Here is a 10,868-nt window from a genome sequence, read left to right on the forward strand (position 1 = left end):
CTGACTCATGTCGCACACTAGCTTCCGAAATTAACTCCCGCAACCGGCCAGCACGAGCAACTAATCCTCCACAAGCACAAGACCCACGTCGCCCCCCTCACGGCAGACGAATCGCAAACTTCAACCCTACCGAAGCCCGTAAGATCCAAGGCCTCTACCGCCACTCGAAGAAACGCGCAGCCCGAAAGATCCTATCCACCAACAATACGAGCTGTTTATGTCCTGGTTCTACGCCGCTTTGGTTCTGCCGGAACTTCTGGACCCTCCAACGGAGAATGATTTATCAGTATTAAAAGACCTGGACACTGAGACCCTGAGGGGTTAGCTGAACTTTTTCGCCTTAAGGCACCCGGAATACATTGATGATATAGATGCTATTGACTTGGATCTAAAATGCGAACTTTATGATTTAGTTGCTAAAAATCTCGATTTTAATTATGAATGTTGATCATTCATTTTTATTGCTGAACGTTATCTCGGTCTCTTGATAATTTAGAGGACAAATCATTTGCTGGTCAAGTGTAGCTTTTAAATTTGATCGCGACTATGTAATTATACCTGCAGGTCTTATTGTATCCAGTTCTTGGAATGTTACATATAGCACTCTCATGTACATAATTTCAAACGTATAATAAATCAAAATAAGATCAAGTGTAGAAGTTTTTGAAATCTCGAAGAAGTATTATTGTTGAAAAGAATTGTTGATATTGTGGTGCAAGATCAATTGGTTTTATCTTGGTTTTGCAATCTGTACTGGTGGTCCATTGGTCCTTCTGGTGTTCTGCTGGTGTTCTTTCCTGTCTCTGGCTTGCTGGTCTCCTTTGGTGGTTGGCTGGCCTTGGGACTGTCCGTCGAGCAGTGTCTTGTGGTCTCCGTGTCCGTTGGTGCGCGTGCGTCCCCGAGATGTCTGCCATCCCACATGCTGAACGTGCCCTGGTTGGTCTTTTAGCTGAGCTTTCTTTGTCACCTGGTCATCCGACCACGTTGGAAGAATTAGTCGATGATTTTTGCGAACAATCCGAGAATGCTTCGGCGTTCATAGAAAATGTTATGCAGTCGGGCGCAATGTCCATACTCGTTCACTGTCGATCTGCACAAGCTGCTACCGAGTTACGAGCGGAGGGATTAACATTCCGAGGTCATCCCATTAAGCTGTCCTCTGCACCGAGTGTTCAGTGGGTGAAATTAACACGAGTAATGTTTGGTACAACCGAAAACTCGATAAAATCTCGTCTAACAGAATATGGAAACGTTTTGCAAATGCGTCGCGAGTTGGTTAAAGGTATCGGTATTTCCGTTTACTCGGTGAAAATGGATCTCAAAAAACCGATTCCTTCACGCCTCACCATTAACCATCATCCGGTTAATGTGTTTTACCGGGGACAGGCACAACAGTGCTTCCTGTGTGAACCGACAGGACACATTTCGAAGAATTGCCCACGTAAGAAATTTCTAGTTGAGTCTAACACGATTGTTGGCCCGCAGAAAGTGGATGTACCTCTACAAAATCCTGTACTGGATTCGAGTGTTGATGTCCAATCTATCGCCATTGATGCTCAGTCTCAGCATACCGTACCTCCATCTGTTACGTCGGAAGAAACTCCCCGTCATATTGATTCAGGGAAGCGTTTGCAATCAGCTGCTTCTCTCCCGCTGCCTAAGCAACAACGAACAATTGAAGAAGATCAAATTAAGGATGTCCCTCCTGTTGATAAACAACAACAAGCCACCAAAGAAGATCAAACTAAAGATGTCCCTCTTGTTGATAACACTAAAAATGCCCCTCCTGTTGATAAACAACAACGATCGATCGAAGATCAAGCTAACAATGTCCCTCCTGTTGAAACCTTGCCCTCCCTCCCTTCTGATACGTCAGTTGAGACTATGGAGGATGATGGCCCGATTGATTATTTTGATTACGAACATGTACGGTTGAAAGCAGAATGTGTTGCAGAACTAACCAATGAAGTTTTAAAAGAGATAGAAGATACGGAAGAACTTATCCTGTTGTCTGATTTGCCAAGCTTCAAAAAAGCTTTTGCCTTCAGGCATCCCACCTTGTTAAACCCTGCGGAGCAACACCTCTTTCCTACAGTCCTCGATGATATCCTTTCTCCTGTAAGACCGACAGGCCTCGAGTTTTTAGAAGATCCTTGTTTCACTCAAGCTCCAGTTCCTGAGAATGTGAACCAGGACCCTAATGTGACTTACGCTCATTATGAACTGTTTCGCTCTTGGGAGTATGCGGCGGCAGCGATGCCTGATTTGTTGGAACCTCCTTCTGATGAAGCGCTTTCATTTATTGATAATATAGAACCTGTTGCTCAAAAAGCTTATCTCACCTTTTTTGCTTATATGCACCCAGAGTACATTGACGATATTCCAGATATTGAACCTGAGGTCAAGGACTCCCTTTATGCGCTTGTCGCAAATGGGTCTGCTCTCTCCTATTAATGTAGATCATTATTTTTATTCCTGTTGTTTTCAGGTTCTAATTGTTTTACGTGGACAAATGGCTTGCTGGTCAAGCCTAGCTAACTATCTCGATTACACACTATGTACATAATTACCTGAAGGTTTTTTCCGGTGCTTAGAACTTGCATATTGCAATATGATGTTTTAAACGTAAATATATCCAAATAAGATCAAGTGTAGTATCTGTTCTTATCACCTTAATATCTGATATGTTAGGCAATGCCTAACTCATATATTAAACTGATTTTTGGCCTTCGGCCCTGGGATTGAAGCTTGCTTCCCCCTGGCCATGGGTTGTCTTGGTATTGCACTACATCCGAGTACGGCCCTCTTCATCTCAACGGGGGAAGAATAACCACCATTTGAATCGAAACAAAAAATTAATATGAATTCAGTAACACTGCATGAAAACTCGCTCAGTATATAGTGATTCTATCATATATAGTATCCGATCTAGTAGCTATCTATTTGTTATACTCAGCCATGCAGGCCTATATATATTATTATTCAATGCAATAACTTAATTGGCATTGTTCTTTCTAAAATTCTGTTTCGGTAGAGTTAAACCTCACATCAACTCATGCCACTTTCCATTTTCAGACGAACCGCCGCAGTCGCCGGACTCCTCGATCGATCGGGAAACCAGTTACGAACAGCCACATTGATAACAAACGCTGTACGTACGTATGAATATTATTCACTACTGTAACGTGAACGACCGCGATCGAAACGCTTCGTCGCCACAATTATAAGTCAACGGCGCTGCCACAAAAGCATACTTACCTGACGCGACAGGCACCTTGATCAACTAGGAGGTCCTCTCAGGATGAGGCCCTTTCATTGCACTTCGACTGGGTTGACTCCTGCGATTACCCCTAATGTGGGTAACTCGAGCGTATAATTTCTGGTAGTGGGGACCTGCGTTCGCGCTCGTCCCCTTCTCCCTTCGTCAACCACATCTTATTCATGATTCAAACAAAAATCGAAAAACAAATCTAAAACTCAGAAGCGTGCGTGCGTGTGTGCGTGCATGCGTGCGTGCGTGTGAAAGCTAATAACAACTGGATTTTTTAACAACGGTGCCGCCGTCGGGTTGTGTCACAAGTTATCAAGTGTAACCGAATCTCGGAAAATCGTTTGAAATTCGACACCTATTGATCAGCTCTCGCTACCGATCGACGGATGGCGTGCCGGTACTACATACATATACATATACTACCACCGCTACCGCAGCGTCGAGAGGTTCGTCACACGATATATAACAACGTCTCGGATATCAGCACATACCACAGCACCACAACTCTTGCGAGGCAACACATCGACGTAGATAAATGAATAACCAACTATCTATCGGAACTGTGTGAAAGCAAAAGTGACCGAAAACCACAAAAAACAGCTTCACGATCATTGTTGTTCACCAACTCTCGACAATATAGAATGGCTCGGCGGCAGCAGCAAAGCGTGACCGCGAGGACGTCTCGGCAAGCGTAGGTGGCCCGCCGGCCTCGCATCGAACCCGTTCACGAAATAACGAGCTGCGGCGACATCGGTGCTTGGCTCCTTCGTGCCAGCGAATCCTGCATGCTCACTCAATCGCACACCACCGGGTCGAGCGGGCTCGCCGATGCGCAATAAAGTCTTGGTGGCGAGGCGAAAACGGGTTATCGCTTCTCGGCCTTTTGGCTAAGAGAAGAATTCCGAAATCTCGATTGCAAGTAGACGCAAAGAAGAGAAAGCTAAGAAGAGGAAGCACAGAAGAGGAAGCAAAGAAGAGGAGGTCTTGGCTCTGGTGTCTCTGGTCTGTGGCTGGTCTCCTGCCTCCGCTGCTGGTCTCCCTCGTGGTTGGCTTGGTGGTGTCGTGGCCTTGGGGCCAGTCGGCTCTTGGGAGCCCTGGTGTCTCGTTGGTGTCTCGTGGCTCGCGTCTCGTGGCTCGCGTCTCGTGGCTCGCATCTCGTGTTGTTAGCTGGTGTTCGGGCTGGTGCCCTAAAGTGTTTTTTGGCATTTATCAGGAAGGGCAAGGGCTAGCCTTGCTGGACTTCCTGTAGGTTAAAATTTTTTTATTATTCTCTTTTCTAATTAATTTGGAGGGCAAAGGATTGTCTTTTCTGGACTCCTTATTTGTATTCCTTCTTTCCTTAGGGATTCCCTCTGCAGGATTCCTTTTCTATATTTTCTCGGGGGGCAGAGCATTGGTCTCTGCTGGACCTTCTTCTATATTTTCCATATTTTCTTGGGGGGCAGAGGTTTAGTCTCTGCTGGTCCCCTTTATATATTTTCTCGGGGGGCAGAGCATTGGTCTCTGCTGGACCTCTTTTCTATATTTTCTCGGGGGGCAGAGGTTTAGTCTCTGCTGGTCCCCTTTTACATATTTTCTCAGGGGGCAGAGCATTGGTATCTGCTGGACCTCTTTTCTATATTTTCTCGGGGGGCAGAGGTTTAGTCTCTGCTGGTCCCCTTTTATATATTTTCTTAGGGGGCAGAGCATTGGTCTCTGCTGGACCCCTTTTCTTCTCTTTGTTTTTGTTTTGTTTCAAACCATGAAGATTCCTTTTGCGAATCGAACGGTTGATGTTGGCTTGCCTGCTGATGCAGGTGAAGTGAGAATTACCGTCAAGAGTGTGATGACGGAATTCCGAGAGCAACTGAAAGACAATTTCTCGCGTCTTTGTGAAGCATGTGTTCTCCTATCGTCGCGTCTTGTTCGAGTGACTTGTCGCTCGGAGGTTGCATGTGAGGAATTCTCTCACTCTGGCTTGACCTTTCGGGGAAAGCCTTTAACATTCAAGCCGTGTAAAACAGCCAAATGGGTAAATGTTACTCGATTGAGCTATGGTATCCCGGATGATGCCATTCGGGAGGCCTTACGCCCCTATGGTACCATTCTTCATGTGAAGATGGATACTCTTTATAACGTTTATACTGGCGTACGAAACGTATTGATGGAAATACGTCAGTCAATACCATCACGACTGCACATAGCAGGGCACTGGTGTAATGTTTTTCATGTTGGTCAGGTTCAAACATGTTTTCATTGTCATAAGCCTGGTCATGCTGTTAAGGATTGTCCAGCAAGACATCCCGTTATTCAAGACGAACCGGCAATTGAAATAATTGATCCTCCTGAGGTTGATAATTCAAACGTTCCCCTCCCAACTGAAACTACCTCGACAACAGTTGCTCCTAAGACCTCTGCAGCTGTTATAACACAAAATACTACAACGAAAGCAGCTGCTCCTAAGACCTCTGCAGCCGTTGTAACGGATAACACTATCACAACAGCAACTGCTTGTAAGACCTTTGCAGATTTTGTAAATGACAGTGTTATGGAGCATGATGATGTTCCTTTCCAACCCGTGAAGGTTAACCGCGCAAAAAAACGCACTCGATCTGATGACGAGTCATCTGCAGGTTCTGCTTCACACGATGGCAAACGCGGAAAACCCCTTTCCGACTTGGCCTCGCCGAATCTCTTCTCGACATTAGAAGATGAGGCTGCTGAGATGGAAAATTATAATATGGAAGTTGGTGTCGAAAATGATTTACCTATCAACACTCAACTTGAAACCAACGATAACAACACTAAGGATGATCGGAATAATGAGCGAGTTGATGATGATAAGGATAATGATGACGACGATAGCGATGTTGATAAGGATGATGAGGATGCTGATGATGATGATAATGATGATAACAATGATGATGATGAGGATGATGATGATTACGATGATGAGGTTGATCAAGAATACGTCGATGCTACTGAGGAAGTTGATAATATTCAATCTCGGAAGCCGAATTTTCAAAATGGCTTTCTGACGCCACCTCAAGTGGTCTTAACAAAATAGGTTACAAAGCAATTTCCTCTCCTGGCACTAATCGTAGCTCAGGTGTCGCTATTCTTTACAAACCTGATTACTCTATAGTCCATTCCTTTAAAAATCAATCTGGCAGGTTAATATGTGCAGAGTTGAACAGGAGAATTTTTCAATACAGCTTTGTAACGTGTATGGTCCAAATAAAAAAGCTCCGGGTATTGATTTCTTTGAATCGCTATATACTATTCTCGATCGAGATACACCCATTGTTCTTTGTGGGGATTTTAATACGGTTGTTGATGCTTCCAAGGATCGCTTGGGTTGTAATCCAACCTCCATTTGGGCATATAATTGGTCAGACACTCTTACAGATCTGATGACCTCTTATGATCTGCATGATGTGTGGCGACTTCATCACCCTAATAAGAATGAGTATACTTGGCGTCGTCCTAGCGGACAGCAAGCATCCAGACTTGACATGTATTGGCTCTCTTCCTTTTTTCTCCCTATGGTTTTGGAAGTTAATATTTTACCCTTTTTTCGTTCTGACCATTCTTATGTGTATCTAGAACTAGGCATATCTTCCAGTGTCAATCGAGGTCGAGGTCTCTGGAAATTCAACACATCTCATTTAAGTGACCCCGCTCTTAATGAGCTAGTACAAGATTTCTGGACATCTTGGCGAACATATAAGGCTTCCTTCCATTCTATGAGTGCTTGGTGGGATGCCGGTAAATCCCGTCTTTGTCACCTCATAGCCAAATTTTCCCGTTCAAAAGCTATCAATGATCGACATGCAATTTCCTCATTAGAGAAAACTCTATTCCATCTCGATCGCCGTGCTGCAGCCGGTGAAGATGTAAAGTCAGACATTGCTGACACAAAATCTGAGTTAGAAGAAGCCCATTTAAAGAGAGCCAAAGGTGCCCGTATCCGATCCAACATCCAATGGGCTGAAGAGGGAGAAGCCTCTACCGCATATTTTTTTCGTTTGGAAAAAAAACGAGCACGAAGACGAATTATTTCTTCTGTGCGCAACTTAGCAGGAGTTGTAGTCTCCACTGCAAAATCCATCGCTCTAGCATGGATTCAATTCTATGCACTCCTTTTCACTGCACAGCCTCTAGATCGCGAACATCAAGACTTTTTTCTAAAGAACATTAATATGCGTCTGTCTGATGATGAGAAATCACAGTGCGAAGGGCCACTTACAAATGCCGAATGTAAACGAGCTTTAGATGGCATGGCCTCTGGCAAGTCTCCTGGCCTTGATGGCTTTCCGGCTGAATTTTATAAGCGTTTTTGGCCAATTCTTGGTGATCGACAACATATCAAAGATTTTACTATATGGTTAGTTTGAAAATTTTGAATAATACTTGAATCTTATATTCCTAATCATGGCGTATATTGAATAAGTTTTGCAGAGTTGAAATTTACATCATTACTTTGTTATACTTGACACTTGCTGAAATCTTCTGGGAGGGATGACGAAGAAGGCTGGACAATTTTGGGTATATAGTTAAAAGGCCGCTTTAAAAAGTGTAATAACATTTGACTCATTGACAGGTTTTAGCATCAAAATTGATAACTCAGTTCCATTAGTCTAATATTTGTAGTACTTATTAGCGAAGACTGAGACGAAGTGAAAAGATCACAACATTAAATCACAAAAGTGATATGAATCAACAACATATCAAAGATGTTACTATAATGCTACTTTTAAAATTTTGAATAATGTTTGAATCTTATATTGCTAATCATGGTGTATATTTAAAAGTATTGCGGAGTTAAAATTTAAAACATTTCTTTGTTACACTTGACACTTGCTTTTAAAAATGTTCTGAGAGGGATGACGATGGAGGCTGCACAGTTTTTATGTAGACAGTTTAACGGCAGCTTTAAAAGCGGTAATAATATTTGACTTCTGGACAGCTTTTAGCATCATGATTGATAACTCAGTTTTCTCTTGGTGTAATATTTCTTATACTTATTAGCGAAGATATAGCCAAAGTGAAAAGATCACAACATACATCACAAAGGTGATATTAATCAATATATCAAAGATTTTACTATATGGTTACTTTGAAAATTTTGAATAATACTTGAATCTTATATTCCTAATCATGGCGTATATTGAATAAGTTTTGCAGAGTTGAAATTTACATCATTACTTTGTTATACTTGACACTTGCTGAAATCTTCTGGGAGGGATGACGAAGAAGGCTGGACGATTTTGGGTATATAGTTAAAAGGCCGCTTTAAAAAGTGTAATAACATTTGACTCATTGACAGGTTTTAGCATCAAAATTGATAACTCAGTTCCATTAGTCTAATATTTGTAGTACTTATTAGCGAAGACTAAGACGAAGTGAAAAGATCACAACATTAAATCACAAAAGTGATATGAATCAACAACATATCAAAGAAGTTACTATAATGCTACTTTTAAAATTTTGAATAATGTTTGAATCTTATATTGCAAATCATAGCATATATTTAAAAGTCTTGCAGAGTTAAAATTTAAAACATTTCTTTGTTACACTTGACACTTGCTTTTAAAAATGTTCTGAGAGGGATGACGATGGAGGCTGCACAGTTTTTATGTAGACAGTTCAACGGCAGCTTTAAAAGCTGTAATAATATTTGACTTCTGGACAGCTTTTAGCATCATGATTGATAACTCAGTTTTCTCTTGGTGTAATATTTCTTATACTTATTATCGAAGATATAGTTGAAGTGAAAAGATCACAACATACATCACAAAGGTGATATGAATCAACATATCAAAGATTTTACTATATGGTTACTTTGAAAATTTTGAATAATACTTGAATCTTATACTCCTAATCATGGCGTATATTGAATAAGTTTTGCAGAGTTGAAATTTACATCATTACTTTGTTATACTTGACACTTGCTGAAAATCTTCTGGGAGGGATGACGAAGAAGGCTGGACAATTTTGGGTATATAGTTAAAAGGCCGCTTTAAAAAGTGTAATAACATTGGACTCATTGTCAGGTTTTAGCATCAAAATTGATAACTCAGTTTCATTAGTGTAATATTTGTAGTACTTATTAGCGAAGACTAACACGAAGTGAAAAGATCACAACATTATATTGAATAAGTTTTGCAGAGTTGAAATTTACATCATTACTTTGTGATACTGGACACTTGCTGAAAATCTTCTGGGAGGGATGACAAAGGAGGCTGGACAATTTTGGGTGAATAGTTAAAAGGCCGCTTTAAAAACTGTAATAACATTTGACTCATTGACAGGTTTTAGCATCAAAATTGATAACTCAGTTCTATTAGTCTAATATTTGTAGTCCTTATTAGCGAAGACTGAGACGAAGTGAAAAGATCACAACATTAAATCACAAAAGTGATATATGAATCAACAACATATCAAAGATGTTACTATAATGCTACTTTTAAAATTTTGAATAATGTTTGAATCTTATACTGCTAATCATAGCGTATATTAAAAGTCTTGCAGAGTTAAAATTTAAAACATTTCTTTGTTACACTTGACACTTGCTTTTAAAAATGTTCTGAGAGGGATGACGATGGAGGCTGCACAGTTTTTATGTAGACAGTTCAACGGCAGCTTTAAAAGCTGTAATAATATTGACTTCTGGACAGCTTTTAGCATCATGATTGATAACTCAGTTTTCTCTTGGTGTAATATTTCTTATACTTATTAGCGAAGATATAGTCGAAGTGAAAAGATCACAACATACATCACAAAGGTGATATGAATCAACATATCAAAGATTTTACTATATGGTTACTTTGAAAATTTTGAATAATACTTGAATCTTATACTCCTAATCATGGCGTTATTGAATAAGTTTTGCAGAGTTGAAATTTACATCATTACTTTGTTATACTTGACACTTGCTGAAAATCTTCTGGGAGGGATGACGAAGAAGGCTGGACAATTTTGGGTATATAGTTAAAAGGCCGCTTTAAAAAGTGTAATAACATTTGACTCATTGTCAGGTTTTAGCATCAAAATTGATAACTCAGTTTCATTAGTGTAATATTTGTAGTACTTATTAGCGAAGACTAAGACGAAGTGAAAAGATCACAACATTATATTGAATAAGTTTTGCAGAGTTGAAATTTACATCATTACTTTGTGATACTGGACACTTGCTGAAAATCTTCTGGGAAGGATGACAAAGGAGGCTGGACAATTTTGGGTGAATAGTTAAAAGGCCGCTTTAAAAACTGTAATAACATTTGACTCATTGACAGGTTTTAGCATCAAAATTGATAACTCAGTTCTATTAGTCTAATATTTGTAGTCCTTATTAGCGAAGACTGAGACGAAGTGAAAAGATCACAACATTAAATCACAAAAGTGATATGAGTCAACAACATATCAAAGATGTTACTATAATGCGACTTTTAAAATTTTGAATAATGTTTGAATCTTATACTGCTAATCATAGCGTATATTTAAAGTCTTGCAGAGTTAAAATTTAAAACATTTCTTTGTTACACTTGACACTTGCTTTTAAAAATGTTCTGAGAGGGATGACGATGGAGGCTGCACAGTTTTTATGTAGACAGTT

The 10,868-nt window shown here is 40.5% G+C and overlaps 1 non-coding gene and 1 pseudogene across 1 annotated transcript; both read left to right on the top strand.

The window, feature by feature from the left end:
• The first annotated feature begins 2,631 nt into the window (after window positions 1-2,631).
• On the top strand, window positions 2,632-2,811 carry LOC114540359 (annotated as a pseudogene).
• A 439-nt stretch (window positions 2,812-3,250) lies between these two features.
• Window positions 3,251-3,414, top strand: LOC114540357. The gene has a single exon (XR_003689039.1). It is a non-coding gene; the product is annotated as a U1 spliceosomal RNA (small nuclear RNA).
• The last annotated feature ends 7,454 nt before the right edge of the window (window positions 3,415-10,868 follow it).

The sequence above is a fragment of the Dendronephthya gigantea genome, unplaced genomic scaffold (genome assembly GCF_004324835.1).
Source record: "Dendronephthya gigantea isolate DGI-Jeju-01 unplaced genomic scaffold, DenGig_1.0 000229F, whole genome shotgun sequence".
Taxonomy (NCBI): Eukaryota; Metazoa; Cnidaria; class Anthozoa; order Malacalcyonacea; family Nephtheidae; genus Dendronephthya; species Dendronephthya gigantea.